Source organism: Apodemus sylvaticus, chromosome 2 (assembly GCF_947179515.1).
Source record: "Apodemus sylvaticus chromosome 2, mApoSyl1.1, whole genome shotgun sequence".
Classification (NCBI taxonomy): domain Eukaryota; kingdom Metazoa; phylum Chordata; class Mammalia; order Rodentia; family Muridae; genus Apodemus; species Apodemus sylvaticus.
The window spans coordinates 90,417,274-90,439,933 of NC_067473.1; the positions used below are offsets into that span (position 1 = coordinate 90,417,274).

The 22,660-nt window shown below is 37.6% G+C and overlaps 1 protein-coding gene across 3 annotated transcripts in view; it reads left to right on the plus strand.

Moving 5' to 3' along the window:
• Grid2 (glutamate ionotropic receptor delta type subunit 2) overlaps window positions 1-22,660 on the plus strand; it is a 1,574,882-nt gene that overhangs the window by 722,122 nt on the left and 830,100 nt on the right. The gene's annotated exons all lie outside the window — the stretch shown is intronic.

The following is a 22,660-nucleotide window of genomic DNA, read 5'->3' on the forward strand; positions in this document are numbered from 1 at the left end:
TTTTTTTTTTTTTACCATAGTTAAGTGTTTAATTTTCTCCTTGCCTCTTTTACCATAGTTAAGTATTTAATTTCATTTATGATAGAATTGCTTATTTCATTACATACTTTCTCATACTCCTTTTAGCTTTCTGGGTCAAATTGATGAACTTCTTCCCTTCATTGTTCTACTTTCATTCCATTGACACCTAAAATTCTGCATAAGAATCCAACTTAGAAGGTGTCCTTTGATATTAGCATTTTGAAACAGAATACAAATCATTAAAAACTAGACAATTAATACCAGTTGAATTTTAATATAGATTTTGCCGTGTGAATTTAAGAAAAAAGAGAGAATTTTGATCTTGAGTTTATCAAATGACTAATCCACTATGAAAGCCTAGACTTTCTCTGTAACAAAAAAAATCATATTTTATAGTTCACCTTCTGTTTCATGATTTGTTCGTATCTGTGAGAAAATATTCCCGAATAAGACCTTAGAGCAAGTGAGGTGTGTTTGTCTCCTGGTTCCGGAGCTGTCAATCCATGAGCCCTAGGCCAGAAAGAAGGCTGAACATCCTGGTTGGAAGCAGGTGTCTGAGAAAATCTGCTCATTTTCTGATGTCAGGAAGGTTTGGGATAAGAAAATAACCCTCTGTAACCTTCAAAGTTCCATTAAAAAAATCTATACTAAAAGTTAGCATAGAATGTTTTCTCCAATTAGACCCTAGGTTATAAAAGTTTCTTCTACTTTGCAGTAATGTCACCAAAAAAGGGTCCATCCCAGCTTCATCTCAGGTAGAACCCACATGGTCTTGTCATTCTCTTTCTGAGCATTGCACTTAAGACTATTTGGTAAATCATCCACCAATGAAAGGACACTTTGTATTTGCAAACCTCAGCATTTAAAAAATGCAAGCTCTACTAGAAATTTGACAGTAGCTGTGTAGAGGCATAAAATATAAACTGGAATAATAAATAAAAGTTGAGATGTCACTGGTGTTTCTCTCTGAGGTGATTAGAGATTTTATTAACAAGGTGTACTTGATTTGGACCTGATACTGTGGGTAGGAATTCACATGGAGAAATCATAGAACAGATTAAATTTATCTGAGATCCATTATATGTTCACATTTTATGTTAATGTTTTTATTGTTTTAAGACTCCATTTGGTTATTAATAAAGTAAAAATATTTGATTTTATCAATATTTGATAATCAACTTAAATATACTAAGAGTATAATACAAAATAACACGATCATATCATAGTAAGCTTCCAAAAGGTAGCTCTGGAGAGGCCTGAAAACCAAGAAATGTTCAAAAAACATTTCTTTTCTATTACATAGTAGTATGACATACAACAAATACATAAACATGCCTCCTTAATTGAAATGACATGAAGATAAATAAAGACATGGGGTGTGATTTCAGGTGGGTATATAATGGGAGAAGCCTGTGCAAATAATGAACTGAAAGGGGTCATCATGCTCAGGACATAGCAGACGACATGTGCTATGCAGAGTCCATAGATGGGGTGGCATGAGAAACCTTTGCTCTCCTTCTGAAAGAGGAGATAAAGACCTCCAAGCTTCTGCTGGTTGTAGGATGTAAGACCAAATGAATGACAGTCAACTACTAGCAGATTATTGAAATCTCAATAGCTGGAAATTGCAAAATGAGAAAAGATGAGTATTATAAAACTGGGTCCGAGGAGATTGCAGTTTAGTATTAAGCTGCTAGAGGTTTGCTAATTAAATGTGATTCCCTTCTACAATGCAAGTGTGGCTCCTCACTGTCCACTGTCCACATATAACAAACCAATGTACTCGCAGACTGAATTCACTTTGAGACCTCTGCAGTACTGCCCAGCCCTCTGTCTTGGCTATAAATGCCTGTATTCTCCTTATGTTCCATTGCATTTCTCTTCTGCCTGTGTGCCCTCACTTTGATTTATAAAGGGCAGCAGGCAGTTTAGATCAGGACTCACCCTAATGACCTCATCTTACCTTGACACACTTTACCCCATAATAGATGTCATTACTGGGCACAACCCAATATTACAGAAAAAATAGGCTTGTATCAGCATGATACAACTAGAAGAAGGTAGATTTGAGACTGATATCTGCCAAGCTATATTTGACAAGCTAGTGTGTGTGCACTTAGTAGAGGCTTCCAGAAAAGGTATGGAAGGTAAGGGCATCGTGCCACCTATGAGAAAGGCCAATGCTAAAGCTGTTGGATTTTTTCCTTCATTTGTTTTTATTTTTTAATAAGCACAGATTTAGTGTTTGCTGTATTCTGTGTATCTTCCTAGACACTAATGAGACAATGGCTTGCCGATCTGGGACCTTTCTTTAACTTTGGCTGCACATCATGTGCATTTGCGCACTGCCGTGGGAAGTGAGAGCCACTCTCCTTCCTATTGCAGGACCAGAATGTGGTTGTGTGAGTGTTGACAGAGCGTATCTTGAGCAGGGTCCTGAAGGAGATGTTGTGCAGGTTGTTTATTGCCAGACATGGCATTAGGCAAAGGACAGGACAGTGTAAGCAGCAGGAAAACCATAGACCAAAGTAAAACTGGGAGACAGAGCAGAGTTCTGAAGAGTCAGGGAAAGTGTTTTGCATATTTCCATGAAAAGTTTAGTGAAGAAATTTGTAAATATGTTTTTAAGCTATGTGATGAATAGCAGAAACCGAAATGTTGTATTGTTAAAAAACAAAACAAACAAACAAACAAAACCCACCAAGATGCAGCATTTTATACCATCTTCTGGCAACAAAGCCACAAACAGGATGTTGAAGGGTTGAATGAAGAAGAAACATTGCCCTCTAAGGGCCCAGAATTTCTGACCCTTAGTAGAGAAGCTATTGTAGGACCAGAAACTTAGCATTTCTGTTGCGTAGATGCAGTCTGTTTTAAACTAGGTAAAAGAGATCAACCCTGCTGAACTACAGCCAATCAGTTTCAATACTACACATCATTTTGAGTGTGTATCTTACTTTGATCCCTGTTTTTAACTGTGAAACTTAAATCCCTGTGACAATCTAATGCTTTCTTTCTTGTTCATAAACTCAGCACCTAGGCCCACGTATTTTTCCTTTGAGACTTCTCTGTTGTCTACTACTCAGACATATTTTTTTGATTCCAACAAGGGATGATTATGTGATTAATAGCACTGACTGTTCTTGCAGAAAACCCAGGTTCAGTTGTTAGCACCCACGGCCACTCTTAGCTCCAGGTCTAGGAGTCTCTTCTGGCTCCTTGGAGACCAGGCATGCACAGGATGATCACATGCAAATGCAAGCAAGGCATGTATACATGTAAAATTATGTGATTATGTGTTTGCACATTTTCTTCCTCACAAGAATTTACTTGTAACTCCAAAATTAACATTTGAGCTACAGAAGTTGTCTTTTCAAAAGCCCCTGTTCTGATATAAAGTCAAACTTTTCTTATTCACAGTCCACTCTCAACTCTAAATAAGCATCCTACCAACAGCCTATTAAGTGCTTAAGAATCATCATGCATGTGAGTGTGTGTTTGTGTGTGCATGCACATGTGTGTGCATGTGCACGTGTGTGTGCCTGTGCGTGCATGTGTGTGTGTGTGTGTGTGTGTGTGTGTGGTGTGTGTGTGTGTGTGTGTGTGTATGTGTATGTGTATGTGTGTGTGTTTGTGTGTGCCTGTGAGGCCAGTGCAGAGGTGTTGACTAATGCCCCTGAACTTGACAGGGCATTGCAATGTTTTTTCAGAATAGCCAGGTTCAGGCTTGAGTTGTGGTATTATCTGCAATGAGTTCAGATTAATGAATTAACAAGATATATTAGACAAAGTGTTTTTAGGTGGACATGTAAACTCAGAGCTTAGAGCAATGAGGCCCTGTGTTTCCATTAATTACAACCAATAAGAGTCACTAACACACGAGTCAATGTTCCAAGGCTTTTAGAGAATCCATGTACTGGAGTGACAGGAACCTTCTGTATTCTCACTTAGCCCCACTGTAAGGTACTTTGCAGTCTCTGCTTATGTGCCTGTGTAAGTCCGAGGACATCTGTCTGGCACACAGCGCGTAGGGCTCCATCTACAGCCACTGCTTTTTCTGAACTTGTCTCTGCCCCAGCTTCAGTGCCCAGCTTCTCCTGCTGCACTGCTTCCTCTGTTTCACTTTCAGCCATTTGTTTCAAAGACTTTGACTGTGGCCTCCTTTCCCTCTTAGAGGTGCTGTCTTACATACCTCTCCAGAATGTACATTTTAATAGGACTAGGGGATGTGATGGTTCTTCTTCAGTTGGGTATTCTAAAATGGCATAATTTTTAAGATTCCTAGAGATTTAAATGTATGTAAATAAAAAGGATTTTAAAAACCAGTTTTGCCAATGTGGTAGTTCATGCCTTTAAAACTAACTAGTAAATAGGAGACAAAGACAAGCAGATCCTGTGGCATCTCAACTCAGCCATGGCTACATAGTAAGACTTAATAATAATAATAATAATAATAATAATAATAATAATAATAATAAATACTATTATTAATGCTATACTGTATACTAGTATGTATTATAGTTTATACTAATTTGTATTGATAATATTAATAGTGTATATTATAATATATAATAATTCTATACTGATAATATTATTAGTAGTATATATTAATATGTAATAATTATATATGCAGTAGTAATTAAAGAGAAGTATTTGTAAAAAACTTAGCACATGATAAACAGAAAGATAAATGCAGTTAGAAAGTTTCAATGAACTGGGATGATAGGAACAGTGGGGGAAGGAAAGATTAGGTTCAGGGCAGAAAACCAGTGAGCACCTAAGACTCAGAGAGGAAAATGAGAGAAGTCCTGCACCTGGAGACCAGCAAAGCAGCTCCGCTGCTGCAGTGCAGTTGAAGCTGGCGTGGAATTTGTACAAGTGTTCAGGGGAAATTCTAACTAGAATTGTAATTTTCTTACAAAATGAGTTTTAGAAAAGATATTGTTCACTTACCATTGTCATTTAATTGCTATGGGAAAAAATAGATGTAAGAATTGCATTTTCTGCCTTTTATTTTTTTGCCCCTGTCCCTGGAGCAATTGTATGTCATTGAGTTAGTCATACTTCCTTTGAAGTTTTAGACACTTAAGTGTCTGCTGTTCATACTCCACCACTCATTCAGGAGCTTCAAAGCTGTAACAAAGATGGCCGTTTTATGCAGCTCAGCAAAGCTACCTGTTATAGTGTCAAACAAACCATTGTCTAGGTGTGCCTATAAGTGTCCCTGAAATGATATGTTGGGACATGAGCAGTCATGTGGCTTGGTTTATATTTACATACGGACTGAAATAATATTTCAAGAACAAAACTTTTTATTGGAATAACGTTTTACTGATTACTTTATCAGAAAATATCTGGATAGAAAGAGCAAGTATTGGCTACATAAAATAAAAGGTTTTGATCAAAGATCTATTGTTTTCAGTTCCATTAGAAATATTAAAACTCAGGAATGACAGTCCATAACTATAATCTCAATACTGAGGCAGGACAATGGCTGTGAGGTTAAGCTAAACTTAAGTTGAAGCCATAAAGACCTTGTCTAAAAAAAATTCAATACTATAGAAGCAGGAAGACTTTTTATGTTATTTGACAATGGATATCATTTTCAATTTGGATTTTTCTTTGTCAGAATTTCAGACATGGACACTACTATTACAGAAAGATCTTTTACTCTACAATAAAGATAATAAAACTTATTCCTTAAACCTACTTTATAAGATAGTTTTCATTTTATTGTATTATATCTAAGTCATGGAAGAATTTTGATTTGCCAAATAATAAAAAGGAATAGTTCTTTCTTCAAATGTATAAGCACCTTTCTAGAAATAAGCCTCAGGGAAGGTTAAGAAACAAATGAAAGTAACTTGTCCAATAGATGTAAAAAGATGTCTAGTCATAAAAATACCCTTCACTCAAATTTCCATAATAGTTGTTTAAAAACTATTTAAATAACACACTTTTTAAAAAGGAGATTATTTGGAGATATTAAAGCTTTAAAGATGAATTTATTATAATCACACCTTTAATGAGATTTCAATCTTTAATGTAAATTTAAGCTGAACAGGTTTCCACATGACCAGTATCAAGATGATGGACCTGAACCTAACTACTGTACCCACCTTCCCCTACCTGTGCACCCATGTTTATAACCCCCTTAGGCATGCTGACTTTTAGCAGTGTATTCACTTGAACCTGTTTTTAGGCTGAGTATAAATGGAAGCATGCAGTTCATCTTGTTTCTCTGCAGTTTTTTCTGCTCAACATTACTTATGTGACATTCAGCTAAGATGAAGTTAGAAAACATTCTTATTGATTGACACAAATAATTACTGTGTGGATACGCCACTGTCTATGTAACTCCTGTGAAGGGGTTTTGCATTTTGCTCATTACCAAAAGTGGTCCAATAAACACATGTTCTGATTGTATTGTCTATTTTAATGAGATAACACTGTAAATTATTGTATAATGTCTTGAATGACCCTCAAAATAATCCTATAAAATTGGATCAGCAGTGCTGTTATCCCACAGGTGAGAAGGGAATGGAATGCCAGTCAGTGTGTCCATCTCAATTAAGTAGATTATTTCCATTTTATGTCATACTTTACCTAATGATCACTTTCCAGGTTTTTGTACTATTAAATTATGTTCATTGTAAAATGAAATTTTTCAGAGTGTGATTTACTTTCAACTAGCATTTAATTCTATAAAAGAGCATGTAATGTGAATGCTAATTTGTGATCTTTGAACATGCCATCAAAGGAAGTGCCATCCAGTGGTCATTGTGCTTAAGATTCTTTTTTTTTTAATTTCTTTTTTTTATTCGATATATTTTTTTTATTTACATTTCAAATGATTTCCCCTTTTCTAGCCCCCCACTCCCTGAAAGTCCCGTAAGCCCTCTTCTCTCCCCCTGTCCTCCCACTTCCCCGTTCTGGTTTTGCGGAATACTGCTTCACTGAGTCTTTCCAGAACAAGGGGCCACTCCTCCTTTCTTCTTGTACCTCATTTGATGTGTAGATTATGTTTTGGGTATTCCAGTTTTCTAGGTTAATATCCACTTATTAGTGAGTGCATACCATGATTCACCTTTTGAATCTGGGTTACCTCACTTAGTATGATGTTATCTAGCTCCATCCATTTGCCTAAGAATTTCATGAATTCATTGTTTCTAATGGCTGAATAGTACTCCATTGTGTAGATATACCACATATTTTGCATCCACTCTTCTGTTGAAGGATACCTGGGTTCTTTCCAGCATCTGGCAATTATAAATGGGGCTGCTATGAACATAGTAGAGCATGCATCCTTATTACATGGTGGGGAATCCTCTGGGTATATGCCCAGGGGTGGTATAGCAGGATCTTCTGAAAGTGAGGTGCCCAGTTTTCAGAGGAACCGCCAGACTGATTTCCAGAGGGACCTCATAAAATTACAAAGTTTCTGTAAGGCAAAGGACACCATCAAGAGGACAAATCGGCAACCAACAAATTGGGAAGAGATCTTCACCAATCCTACATCAGATAGAGGGCTAATATCGAATATATATAAAGAACTCAAGAAGTTAGACTCCAGAAAACCAAACAACCCTATTAAAAAATGGGGTACAGAGTTAAACAAAGAATTCTCACCTGATGAACTTCGGATGGCAGAGAAGCATCTTAAAAAATGCTCAACTTCATTAGTCATTAGGGAAATGCAAATCAAAACAACCCTGAGATTTTACTTTATACCAGTCAGAATGGCTAAGATTAAAAATTCAGGAGACAGCAGGTGTTGGAGAGGGTGTGGAGAAAGTGCTTAAGATTCTTAATGTTAAGTGAGTGAAGAAGTAAAAAGCATCAATCAGGTGTGTTTGTGTGTGTGTGTGTGTGTGTGTGTGTGTGTGTGTGTGTGTGTGTTAGGGTTTTATCACTGTGAAAAGACACCATTACCAAGGCAAGTCTTATAAAGGACAATATTTTACTGGCTTACAGGTTCAGAGGTTCAGTCCATTATAATCAAGTTGGGAGTATAGCACGATCTAGGTAGGCATGGTGCAGGCAGAGCTAAGAGTTCTATATCTTCATCTGAAGACTGCTAGTGAACAACTGACTTCCCAGAAGCTAGGATGAGGGTCTTAAAGCCCACACCCACAGAGACACACCTAATCCAACTGAGCCACATCTCCTAATAGTGCCACTCCCTGGCCCAAACATATACAAAACATCACAGTGTGTGTGTGTGTGTGTGTGTGTGTGTGTGTATGTGTGGGGTATGTGTGTGTGTGTTTTGTGTTTATGTCTGGGAAAGAGAGAAGGGGAAGAGAAGAAGAGGGAGAGGAGAGAGAGGGAAGAGGAGAACATATAACTGTCAGCAAGAATAGTCAACTGTAAATAGCGCAAAGTAGTTGACAGACTAAGAACTGACAGTCGAAACATTTGTCTTGTATTCTGGACACTCTTTTGTGGTTTATGTTTGGATACTTCATTATTACCACACATCAATTTAGCAAATTCAAAGAGTGTTTGGCCACTCTTTCCAGATAAGAAATCTAAGACAAACATCTATTGTGACAATATTTACAGTACTTTCAGCAAGTAATAATCAAACCATATATATTTGTGGATTTTGCTTAATTTTGAGGATTGGTTGATATTTTAGACACTATCATATGCACAGAGTTCATAGCACCTAGTCTTCTTGTAAATGATTTCATAGAGTCAGTCATGCCAGTTCCCTCTTCTGTCATACTTAACAGTCCAGGATGCACAATGAATGAGAAGTAATGCAATGTAGTCTTTACTAGTGCCATTGGTGTATTTGGGGCAGGTGTGTCTAGCTCAGTTGGTTGATGTTTATCTAGCATTCAGGAAATCTTAGGATCAATCTCCTCATAGCATAGACCTAATGTGGTGGGTGGTAACTATTAATCTCCTGAGGCAGGAGGATTATAGCATCTAGGGCTATCTGTGCTTTCTAGCAACACACTGTCTCAAAATATCTAAGGTTCTCTCCCCCAGTGACAACTCTGAACTAATGGAAGGATTATGATGATTGTATTTATATTTTTCTCAGGCTTTTGACCTTTATCTTAGGAGAAACAGAGTGTTTGTACTAGCAGGTATTATATACTGTACCATGAAGAAATGTGGAAGTGAAAGAACTTTGGGATCCCAGTAACTCATGATGTTGCTTAATCTCATAGATCCAATATGCTAGTCATTCTCACACTGGGCTTACAAAGGAAGCAGATGGCATTGGTGATGCTCCCACTGCCAGCTTGTGGGGAGCCTAGCTAAACTAGCAGCAGGGCTTGAAGCCCAGAGCAACTGAGGTCCAGAAAGGGGCATGTGCCATAGTACTCCTCATGGGCACACTTTCCTTACAAGTTATAGAGTACTTGAAGACTATTTACATCTTGGCCAACTCCCTTGCCCTTAGCTCTGAGCACTTCCAGACATCACAGACTTTTTGAAGAAACTCAATTTAGAAACGGACTGTCTTTGTTAAATAGAGCCTAAGGTTTGTGTTTCTGTAACTGCTTTTCTCATAAACCTCAGGTTAGACCTAAATTACCCAGCATGTCCCATCATTGTGTCTTTCTAAAGACACAATGATGGTCTTGAAAACAATATAAAACTACAAAATAAGCTCATTAACCTAGCAGACCAACCTGCTTTAGATATTGAATTTCATATTGGACAGGAAAAGGGAGGAGGGAAAGGAAGAAGAGGTGAGAAGTGGGAAAAGGAGGGGAGGGGAGGAAAGCAGACGGGAAAGGAGGGGAGAAGAGAAGAAAGGGGAAGGGAGGGGAAGGGAGACATGGAAAAGAGACAGGATGGAAAGATAGGGAGACAGAGAAGAAGAGGCAGGGAGGACAGAGGAGAAGTGGAGACAGGATGGAAAGGGAGCACGGAGACAAACTTTTAAGGGAAAGCACAGCTTTATATGAATTTAATTGATGATTAAGCTTGGCAACATAAATGAGTTTTCTTCCATATAGGGTATAAGTAGCTGAGAAGTCTAGCAATTAGTGTGTCTCCCTGACTGCATTTCAACTGGTATCTAATTGCACTGCCTGGCCTACCTGCCTGAGGCAGACTCGTTGCTGAGATAATAATACAGGAGCCCTTGCCTGGTGACATGCATGAGTTAAAGGTGTGGAACACTGGCTTTCTAAACTGCAGGATCCCTGTCATTTCAAAAAATAAAAAGAAGGAAAGAAAAAACTCACATCTCCTATCACCTTTCCACAAGAGTTCAAGCACTGAGATGCAGCCAGTAACTAGTTTTTCTCAGAAGGGCCTTACACTCTACTGTTGTAAATATTTTCCCCCACTGTCTTCTCAATACAGCCAAGCCCCACCCAAATACATTGCCAAGCATTCCCATCAACATCAGTTCCTTAGCTGAGTCACTAGCAGTGATTCATTGTCTTCTAATAAAAATAAACAAATAAAACCCAAAAAACTACTGATCTAGCATTTGATTTGCATGTGTTGTGTGTGTGTTTGTGTGTGTGTGTGTGTGTGAGAGAGAGAGAGAGAGAGAGAAGAGAGAAAGAGAGAGAAAGAGAGAGAGAAAGAGAGAAAGAGAGAGAGAGAAAGAGAGAGAGAGAGAGAGAGAGAGAGAGAGAGAGAGAGAGAGAGAGAGAGAGAGAGAGAGAGAGAGAGAGAGAGAGAGAGTGTCTCATTCTCCATAGCCTTTAGCACAGAGAAAGAGGGGACTTGGTAGAATATATCTTGGATGTATTGTCCACACCTTGCTCATCAGGCTAAAAGTTACACCAAATTTGAATGTACTGTTCACACTGTACAGAGTGAAGCAGGAGGTTAGACCGTATCCTATTGACCTTTTTAAGTGAGGCTAAGACAAATGTTGTCAACTCCAAAATGGTCTAACATATTTTGCAGTACTTAACATCTGGAGCCATAGAATACTGGATCTTAGCAGTATACATTTTAGGATAATATGAACTTGGAGAGCTGACACGGCATAAGCCAAAGGAAAGTCCTTAGTCATTATAAGTTCAACCTAAGTTAAATAGCCATTTCACATTTACTCAAAAAGAGAGAAAAAATATCAGATAACGCTTATAGAAACAATAACTAAAAAGAATTTTTTTAAAGTGACTGTAAATTTTCTCATGACCAAATTACTTTCCTAACTGTGTTTAATGGATACATATTTATGATATTATATGCTATGAACATTTATTACCATTATCTATGCTCACTTCATTCTATTAGCAATCAACAACTGACATGGTATATGTCCCAATACTTGAAATGGAGAACTTTATGTTTAAGACGAAAGCACTAGCACATCACAGTACTGTTTAAGACGCTGCACAGAGCTCCCAAAAACTCAATAAGGAGCACCTTCAGGACACAATCTGTGCTGGATTCCATAATCTCAGAGTTCTTTGACATAGTGCTTATATATAACTTATGTTCAATAAACACTTTGTGGCTTATATCACACATTATGCAAAAATGGGGCATATTGAAAATGATTGCCTGATTTCATGCTACATAATAAACATGAAAATATTTCTATTTTCTAAGAAAACCTAGGCTATTAGAATTTTAATGCAATTTTAGTGACCTGGGGAAACCCTCTCCTCTCAATTACTTCACTTTTTGTCACATTTTCACTGCCTACAGAAATGAACCATTGAAAATCCAGAGTTGCGTATGGTACACACCCACAGCACTGAATATGGTTACTAATTTCCAAAATTTAACTTGCATCCTTGAGGGGTGAAACTGATTAATAGTTATTTCCTTAGCAGAAATGAACTTCAGTCTGACATGCATTCTTTAATTATTATTATTTCCTGATTCTTTTAAAACATAAAAGGTAAAAGGCTATAGGTACTTCTAATTGGCAAAAGAATTTCACACTGGAAAGACATATCTTGATTAGCAGTTATGTTGGCAGAAGGTGGGATGGAGTGTGGAAATCTGCCTAAGAATCCAGACAGAAAATGCTCTATGCAGGTGGAGATAGCTCAATCAGTACTCAGCATGTTGTCAAAGCTTCAACTTCCAACATATTTAAATGAATTGAAAGCTTACTTAGTAAAAGCACTCAATTGGGAGTACTCAAATTGGGGAGCTTATTCCTGGAATGCTGATTAACGTATGCTTTTCATCAGGTTCATTTCTCTTTTAAGCAGATAGGTTTTGCTGTTCATGTTTTCAGATTGAACCTGGACTCAAGATATTAAGGGAATGACATAGTAGGAAAATACCCTTTCAACCATTGCAATTGCTCATTCTTTTTCTGTCTCTGACTCTGTCTTTCTGCTCTGTCTCTGTCTCTGTTTCTCTCTCTGAGTGTGTACCTTTCAGTCTGTCTGTGTCTCTGTGTCTCTGTGCCTTTGTCTCTGTCTGCCTCTCTCTCTCTCTTCCTCTCCCTCCCCCCTCTCTCTCTCCTATTCCCTCCCTCCCCCACACCTTGTCTTCATGCTCATGTTTCCAGACCTTCCTCTTTCTGAGCTTCATTGCCTTGTTTGAAGCTGTTCTGCGATGACTGAAATAGCAGAGCTTGCTGTGTTATTTGATCTCATATCTTTTTATCCATGATACATGGTTTTGGTTTTTTCCCCTGTGCCTTTTCAATCATTTTGATAACATTTCTCCTCAGAAATGGTTTTGAGCGTTAATTTGAGTCTAAGAAACTCTGTGGCTTTGTACTGTTTCATAGGATCCAAGTTCTCCTTGGGTGAACTCATTACTGTCTTGTTTTTTTTGAGTTGGAAAGATGAATCCTGCATAAGAAATAAAAGCTCCATTAACTCATTTTCTTGAGATCAAATTTGAGTGGACAGTTTGCAGAATGTTCTTGAGAAAATATGCTTTGCATTTAATTACTGCTATCAGCTACTGTTATAAATCAAGGTGAAGATTTACTTGTGTATATTTTCTCTAACAATTTCTACCCTCTTTCATAAGGAAGTACTGTCAGCTCTGATGAGTAAGGGTATGTATTTATTTTGCATGTGTGGATTAAAAACAATGATCTAACAGTGGTGTGCTATGTGGCTCACTGCATCCAAATTTGCTGTTTGGTGTGCTTTTTCATACCCTGGAAAGCATCTGACAGTTTCCCCTGATTGCCAATACAAAGTCTGTTCCTGGCCTGAAAATGCTTTTAGCACACTCTCTTTCAAGCGAGGAAAAACTCATGTGAAACGTTACCTGGCACAATGAACACTGTCAATGCCTTCATTTCTTGGAATTCTGAAATTCTAAGACAATATGCAAATAGGAAGGCAAAATTGTTTATCCCTCACATCCAACAATGGAGCAGTTTTTGTTTTAAGGTAAGTAAAATATAGTTTTAATAGTGCCTAATACAAGGTCAGTGCTTTTACCCTGCTATCTATCCTCCCAGCCAAGCAACCCCTAAGACAAAGTGCCTTTCTGAATACAAATATCACTGGAAAACCCATATCTAGAATGTTTTAGGATGGGAGCCACAGAAAATTGAGCCATCATTTTATTCTGTTTGAAATTCTATTCCCCAAATTATTTTCTTAATTTAATTGACTTATATATAAGTTTATAGTAAAGCAAGCATGTATTAAGCAAATTAATGAATGTTCTAGAAAATAAGTTTGTTCTATTCCAGTATATGTGAATATGATAGGAATTTCACAGGACATTACTGAGTTTGTACAAAAGCTTACTCCCTATTTGGCCAGTGTAAATCTGCTGAGTCTGGGGGATGCTGCTAAATGTTCTGGTAATGACTCAGGCTTAGGAGTCTACAGTCCTTAGGATCTGAATTTGGATGATAATGAACTCAGAGGTCATGCTCACTCCACCATGAAAAAAAAACTGACTAGAAAAAAAATTGTTTTAATTTCTACCTCTTTATATTTATTTTGAATCTCTGTTATATTTTCACAAGAATGCCATGTCCAGTTTGGCAATCAAAATAAAAATTATTTCCTTACCTATGTGTAAATATTAGATATTACTTTAATAGCACTTTAAAGAAAATAGACATTTGGCAATCTGAGTTAACAATTAATGTTAATGCCCAATTAAATAGATCAGCTTTTTATCCTATCAAACTGGATCTTCATCAGGACTCCTCTCAGATAGCCTGTTGATACCTGTCCTGAAATTCCTATAGTTTTGGATCTGTTGGACTGGACCCTTCAAACACTGGCAGTTCATAGGGTAGTTGTTGCAGTCGGCCAACTCAGAGCTTTGGATCTGAGTCTGGATAGAACCTGATTTGGTCAGCCTGCTAGCTCTCCCACTTTGCCCTGGTAAGGTGTGTGGACATCTCTCCTTCTCTCACACATGAGGTCAGTTGACCCAGATAACCCAGTTTATTGGGGTGAGCTCTGCAGATGAGAAGCAGGGCCAGCTCTCCTCACTTAAATCAGAGCCCATGAAGCAGAATAACGAATATTTATAAGTAATAGTGTTTGAGCAAAAAGGTATACTGTGAGACACACAGTGATACACCACAGCTTCTCTGGTGACATAGTTTTGTTATTTTTTGGGAGGGGAGGTTGTATGGTCAAATTCAGAGGGAGAATATAGAAGGGCTGGGGGATGAGTGGGATTAAGGTGCATGATGTGAAATTCACAAAAATCAATAAAATGTTAACGTGTGTGTGTGTGTGTGTGTGTGTGTGTGTGTGTGTATTCTTTCTTAAAAAATAGAACAAGATTAAGGAATCCAGATAGCAGAGGGCCCTTCCTAAAGTCTACTCAGGGCTCTGAGACAATACTGTGTCATTGTTTTGCTATAAAAAGAGATAGCAATGTGTGCCTTCTTCCCCGCATATTTGGCACATCAAAATCTGCCTATTAAAATGTCCTTTACAGAGTCCCACTGTGTTCTTTCTTTCTAAAAATAAAAGTGAATTTAGCTTTCCTATTTGTATGATGGGGAAAAAAAGCTACTGCTTGGAATGGGAATTCACCATGCAATCCTACATTCAAGTGATGTATTTATTTTAATAAACTAAAAAAGGTTTGGGTGGTTTGCATCAATTTTAAACAATTATCCTTTTGTATTTACTTGGCCTACTTAGATAATGAACTACAAACAAATTTGATTCAATAACACATTAGTAAAATGTTCAGTGGAGTCTTAAAACAACTGCTTTAATATTCTTAAACAATAGGAGGTCCAGGATCTGACTTCTGTGAGGTGTGAGTTTGTTTGGCATCAGCTAAGATTTTCATAGATGTTCCCACTTCAAAGATGTTCTATTTTCAAAACATTTAATAGAGACCAGCTGCATGTACAGCTTTCATTGACCCCATAACTTTGTTATTGTTTTAAGTGATTAGCATGATTATGAAACTATTGAGAAGCATCAGTGTGCACTAAGTGATAGCAAGACAGGGTATTTCCCACCTTTTAATACTATCATCTCAAACCTATGATTTTATGACATTGAGCTAATATTCAAATGATAGCTATAGCTATGAATTTCCTCTACTGTGTGATCTGCTTTGGGACTGAAAATTAATAAAGACTCTCCACTGATTCTGAAGTTTTCATCACATGGACAGATGTAGCTATTGTTTGTTTGACTGGAGCATTTACTTGTAAAGATCCCATCTGACTTGGAAAATAAACTAAGTTATACTCATATTTTATATAATGATATAAGGAAAATATTTTGTTTTGTCTTGATCTTAGTAATGAACCAAGAGGAGTTTCTGGAAATATGTATCTGAGATGAGATATAATTATGTTTGGCTTTCCTTTTAGGGCAAAATTCAATCAACACCAACAAATCATATATTGTATGTATATGGTATGAAAATGTGTTAATGGTGCTTTTTGTAATTCTGTAGTATGCCTGAATATAAGTAGTTTTATTGAACTTCTAAATTCTAATAAAGATACTAGGAATAATGTAAAACTATTAAACTCAGTGGCAAGGCTATTTAAATATAAGAAGCCAACAGCATAAGTACTATCTTTTACCTCTGCTTTACAGATAGAGATACTAGGGACAGGAAGTTATTTAGATTTCCCAAGTGCCTCTGCTGTGTGCTAGCAGTGACTACACTAGATAGTAATAAAAACTCAGAGAATCCGTGTTTTCATCTGATGAATACTAGCTTGTTAGATAATTGTTTATTAGTCTCTGTATAAATACTCAAAGGATGACCTGTCTAGAAGTGATATTAAAGCTTCTAAGGTAAATGTATTGAAAATAGGGGAAGGAAGAGCAACACAAAAGCATGCTAGTGTCAGGCCAGTTCTAACAGAAGTTAACAAGATGAGCTTTTCATATTAACAGTACAATTTCATTAGCCTTAAACTTTTAAATGATCAATGAAAAATTGACCCTGTACGAGGACAAGAAGTCTCAATTAATCTGGACCCCTGAAATCTATCAAACACTGGACCACCAAACAAGCAGCATGCACCAGCTAATATGAGGCCCCCAACACATATACAATAGAGGACTGCAGGGTCTGTGTTCAATTACAGATGATGCGCCTAACCGTCAAGAGACTGGAGGCCCCAAGGAGTTTAGAGGTCATTTGGGGTTGGGGTAGTGGGCACATCCTCTTGGATACAGGAGGTGGGGAAGAGGTATGGGATGTGGAACAGAGGGAGGGTAGACTGGGCTGGGGATAAAATCTGGAATGTAAAAAAATAAATTAAAATAAAAGTTAAAAAGTAAATTTGCACTTTTGCATTATGGGACTTGCGGGGGACCCAGTAAAGGAGAAATCATTTGAAATGTAAATAAAAAAAATATCAATAAAGGAAAAAAATTTTAAAAAGTCAATTTGCATAAATTTACCACATTTTCTTTCTCTATTCTTCAGTTGAAGGGCATCTAGGTTGTCTCAGTGTTTGGGCTTTGATGAATAAAGCTGCTATAAAATAGTTGAGCAAGTGTCCTTGTGGTAGAATGGTGCATCCTTTGGGTATATGCCCATGAGTAGCCTATCTGGATGTTAAGGTATATTGATTTCCAATTTTCTGAGAAACCACCATATTGATTTCTAAAGTGGCTGGATAAGTTTGCACTCCCACCACCAATAAAGGTGTGTTGTGCTTGTTCCACATCCTTGCCAACATGAGCTGTCAGCTTTTTTTTTTTAATCTTAGCCATACTTACTGATATAAGATGGAATCTCAACCTCATTTGGATTTGCATTTCCCTGATGGATAAGAATGTTAAACATGTCTTTAAGTGCTTCTCTCCCACTTAAGAGTCCTCCCTAGAGAATTCACTGTTTAGATTTGTATGTCATTTTTAATTGGATTATTTGGTTTGTTGATACCTAGTTTCTTGAGTTCTTTATATGTTTTAGAAATTAGCCTTCTGTCAGATGAGAGCTTGGTGAAATTCTTTCACATTCTGTGGGATCTTGTTTTGTCCTATTGATAGTATTTTTTGCCTTTCAGAAGCTTTTCAGTTTCATAAGGTCCCCTTTATTACTTATGTATCTTAGTGCCTGTGCTATCGGTGTTCTATTCAGAAAGGTATTTCCTGTGCCACTGCATTCACTGGTATTCCCATTTTCCCTTCTATCTGGTTCAGTGTATGCCAATTCATGGTGATGTCTTTGATTCACTTGAATTTTGTACAGGGTCTATTTGCATTCTTCTGCATGATGACATCCATCTAGACCAGTATCATTTGTTGAAGATGTTTTTTTTTTTCCATTGTAAAATTCTGGCTTCTTTTTCAAAAATAGCCTATCCATAGATGTGTGTGTTTACATCTGTATGTTTGATTCTATTTCATTGATCAACCTGTTTGATTTTATACCAATCCCACTCTATTTTTATTACTGTAGTGCTGTTGTACTGTAGTACAGAAGGTCTTTTATTATACAGGATTGTTTTATATATTCTGTTTTTTTATATAAGTTGAGTTTTGTTCCTTATTTTTTGTTTGTTTGGTTTTTTGTTTTGTTTTGTTTTTATTTTCTCTATTCTTTGTTTACATTTGAAATAATTTTCCCTTTCCCAGTTCCCCATAAGTCTTCCCTCTGCCTGTTCCCCAATCAACCCCCTCCCACTTCTCTGTCCTGGTAATCCCCTACAATGCTGTATCAAGCCTTTCCAGGACCAGGGCCCTCTTATTCCATCTTCTTGGGAATCATTTGATATGTGAGTTATGTCTTAGGTATTCAGAGCTTCTGGACTAATATCCACTTATCAGTGACTGCATTCCATGTGTGTTGTTTTGTGAATGAGTTCCCTCACTGAGGATATTTTCCAGTTTCAACCATTTGCCTTTGAATTTCATGAATTCATTGTTTTTAATTGCTGAGTAGTATTCCATTGTGCAAATATATCCCATTTTCTGTATCCATTCCTCCATTGAGGGACATCTGGGTTCTTTCCAGCTTCTGGCTATTATAAATAAGGCTGCTAAGAACATAGTGAAACATGTGTTCTTATTGCATGCCAGGGAATCCTCTGGGTATATGCCCAGGAGTGGTATAGTAGTATCCTCTGGAAGTGTCATACTGAGTTTTCTGAGGAACCGACAGACTGATTTCCAGAGTGGTTGTACCAACTTGCAATGCCATCAGCAGTGGAGGAGTGTTCCTCTTTCTACAAAGTGTTTCCTCTTTCTCACCAACACCTGCTGTCTCCTGAGTTTTTTGGAACTTTGATGGGGATTGCATTGAATACTTTTGGTAAGATGGCCATTTTTCCAAGTTGATTCTATTGACCCATGGGCATGGAAGATCTTTCCATCTCCTGGTATCTTCTTCATTTTCTTTCTGTAAATACTTGTCCTATGATTCTAGCTATTAAAAATATATGACATTTTCAGTCAAATGAATAGAACTAGTAAACAATAACCTAAGTGTGGTAACCCAGAACTAAAAAGACAAACATGATATGTACTCACTTATAAGTAGATATTAGCTTTAAAAGATAATCATCCAATAATCCACAAGCCCAGAGATGCTAAGGAACAAAGACGGCTCAAAGGGAGAAGGTATGAATCTCCCTGGAATTGGAAAATAGAATAGATATTTCAAATGGACTGAGGGCAGATGGGAATAGGAATAGGAAGGATCATGTATGGGAGGACTGAAGAAAAGAGTACTGAGAGAGACAATTGGAATTAGGGGCCATCTCTGGCATGGGCTAAAACCCTAGTACAATGGAACCTGCCAGGAATCTATGATGATGATGACTCTAGCTAAGACTCCTGGTAATGGAAGATATGGACCCTGAACTGGCCATCTCTTATAAAGAGGCAAGTCGTCCAGGGAGGGACTAGGACAACAACTCAGCCACAAAACCAGTTTTTCCTGATTACAACACATGGTGAGATAAAGGTGACATAAAAATTGTGGGAATTTCCAACTGATGACTTTTTCAGCTTAAAACCTACTCCTTGAGAGAGTGCCAACCCTTGATACTTCCTGGAGGGTCAGCAAGCAGAGGCTGGATAGTCCAGTGACTTAGGATAGAACAAGACATAATGAGCAAAAAAAGGCAATGAAAAAAATGAAATTATATTTCATGATATTCTGCTATTCTCCAAAACAGGAGCCTAGCATAACTGTCATCAGTGAGGCTTCAGCTAGCTACTGATGAGAGCAGATGCAGAGACCCACAGCCAAACATTAAGCAGAACCATGATAATTTTTTGAAAGAGGGAGAGGTAGATTGTGGAAGACAGAGGGGTCAGAGATTCCATAAGAGATACAAGATACCTCTGTATTTATAGAGGATCACTGAGACTAAACCAACTATCAGAGAGCTTCTGACCTTGACCTCTGCAAATATGTATGGTCATGTATCTTGGTTTTCTTGTGGGACTTCTAACAGTGGGAATGGGGATTGTCTCTGAGTCTGTTGCCTGCTTTTGGAACCATTTTCCTCCTACTTTGTTGCCTACTCCACCCTTTGTATAAGGGGAGGTGCCTAGTCTTACTCAATTTAATATGCCATGCTTGAATGATATCTCTGGGAGGCCTTACATTTTCTGAAAGGAAAAGAGAAATGGAATGGGAGGAAGGGGAAAGACTGTGAGAAGAGGTAGGAGGGGAAACTTCAGTCAGGGTAAATATATGAGAGAAAAATAAATAATAATTTTAAAGCATTTTTAAAAGTCAACATAAAGTTTAAACACTGCCTTCCATGACTGCATTTATTATCACACGGTAATATACACAGATGTTCCTGGTGTATTATAAGTGCAAGGCAAGAGGAGCTTAGAGGGAAAGTACAAAATAATTACTTGTTGAACCAAATAATCCACCTTAAGAATGCATTGTTGTTCCAAAACCAACGAGATAATTAATGTATAAGACATTATTATGATTGTCAAGATATGTCATCTGCTGCCCAAGCCATTATTATTGTGGAAATTTTAATATTTGTCAAAGGATAGCTGACCATCAATCTTTAAGGCAATAATATTGCTTATTTTAGCTTATCAAGAAAACAATTAAATATTTATTTTTCCTTATAAATATGCTGGAAAACAGGAAACATAAGATACCTTCTTGACAATTTATAAGCTAAGGTTGTATATAATAAATGCAAGAAGTATATATTGGCAGATACATTTTTTATTATTAGATATATTCTTTATTTACATTTCAAATTATTTTCCCTTTCCTGGTTCTCTCCTCCCCAAAAGTCCTATAAGCCCTCTTCTCTCCCCTTGTTCCCCACTCAACCCCCTCCCACTTCCCTGTCCTGGTATTCTCCTACACTGCTATGCCAACGTGCAATAACACGTGGAGAAATAAAAACAGAATGTCTTAAAGTCTAAGGCTACATTTTAGGTATTTTACTTTTTATTGATGTCACTCTTCGAGTGTGTGTGTGTGTGTGTGTGTGCATTTGTGCACTCACACACACACATATATGCACACGTGTGCATGTTATGACATTGTGTTGAAGATAGAAAGCAACTTTTGGGAGACTGCTCTGTGCTTCCACCATATAGTTGTGATGGATCAACTTCAAGTCATCAGGTTTGAAAACATTTACTGAACACTTCTCTAGCTCATGTTAGATAGTATAGATTCTTAGTAGTGAGATTTGCCTAATGTATGTATATTTGCAGCCTTTTGAATTTTGGGTAAGACCATGCTCACCCATTATAGAATTTCAGTCATGTAGCTTGCTCCTCTTATATAGACAGTATAGCACTGCTTTGCCATCATTCATACCAGAGCATATAATGAAAGATGTAAACAGAAAGCAGTGATGGGGAGCTCCAGAGGGAAAGAAAATATAAATACAGGAACCAGCCTGTTGTGTAGCCTGGGAATGGTAGAGACACACTTTAAACTATATTATACTGTTTTGTAGATTATTGACAAGATACAAAGTACTGTATTTGAAACAAATGAGTTTTATCTCTATGTGTCAGGAAATGTCATGGTGATGTTTCAATTATATTATCCTCAAAAGAAGTTTATTATAAACATAGAGCATGCCAAATTAGTGAAGGGCCACTGTGTTTTATGTATATCTACCTCATTAGTAGCATCTGCAAAGCTTAAATACACATTTATTTTAATTAGAAAAATAAGTGCTCCCTTTTGCAACTCTGGGTGTTTTGTACTCCACATAGAATCAAGCTTTTGAATACTGAATATTAAAGTATACTAAGAGTTTCTCCTTGACTTTCCATATAAATGCCTAGAATATGGTTTTTACACCTTGCATAAATCATAACACAAACATAAAGGCTGGGGGAAGGGAGGGAGAAAAGAGCACAAACGTTAAATGCAAATCTTTTGTCATATCTCTACTATTCCTCACGTTTACTGCTTATAAATGAACCACTCATCTATTGTTAAGTATCTCAGTTGCTGTTCTATTCCTGGGAAGAGACACTATTATGGACAGCTTATAAAAGAAAGCATTTTAATTTGGGTGTTTGTTACAGCTTCAGACTGAAAGACTGTGATGAACGGGTTGGGAACTAGAGCTGTAGCTGAGAACTTATATCCTAAATCTCAAGCTGAAGGCAGAGAGAGAGGGGAGAGAAGGAGGGGGAGGGGAAGGAGAGAAAGAGAGGGAGAGGGGGAAGGAGAGGGACAGGGAGAGGAAGGGGGAGAGAAGGAGGGGAGAGGGAGAGAGAACACCTAGCATGGGCTTTTGAAACCTTAAAACTCATCCCTAGTGACACACTTCCACCAAAGTCACACCTCCCTCCTAATTGTTTCCAAAACTGTTTCACCTCCTTGGGACCTGGCATTCAAATGCATGAGTCAATGGAGGCTTCTCTCTCTCTCTCTCTCTCTCTCTCTCTCTCTCTCTCTCTCTCTCTCTCTCTCTCTCTCTCTCTCTTTCTCTCTCTCTCAGGTATATTCTTTATTTACATTTCAAATGATTTCCCATTTCCTGGTTAACCCCCCTGAAAATTCCATAAGCCATCTCCCCCCCCAACCCCACCCCTCCTTCCCCAATCAACCTTCTCCCACTTCTCTGTCCTGGTATTCCCTTACATTGCAGTATCTAGCCTTTCAAGGACCAAGGGCCTCTCCTCCCTTTGAGGTCCAACAAGGCCATCCTCTGCTGCATATGTATCTGGAGCTATAGGTAACACCATGTGTACCATCTGGTTGATGGTTTTTGTCCCTGGGAGCTCTGGAAGTACTGAGTAGCTCATTTTGTTGTTGTTCTTAAGTCACTACAAACCCCTTCAGATCC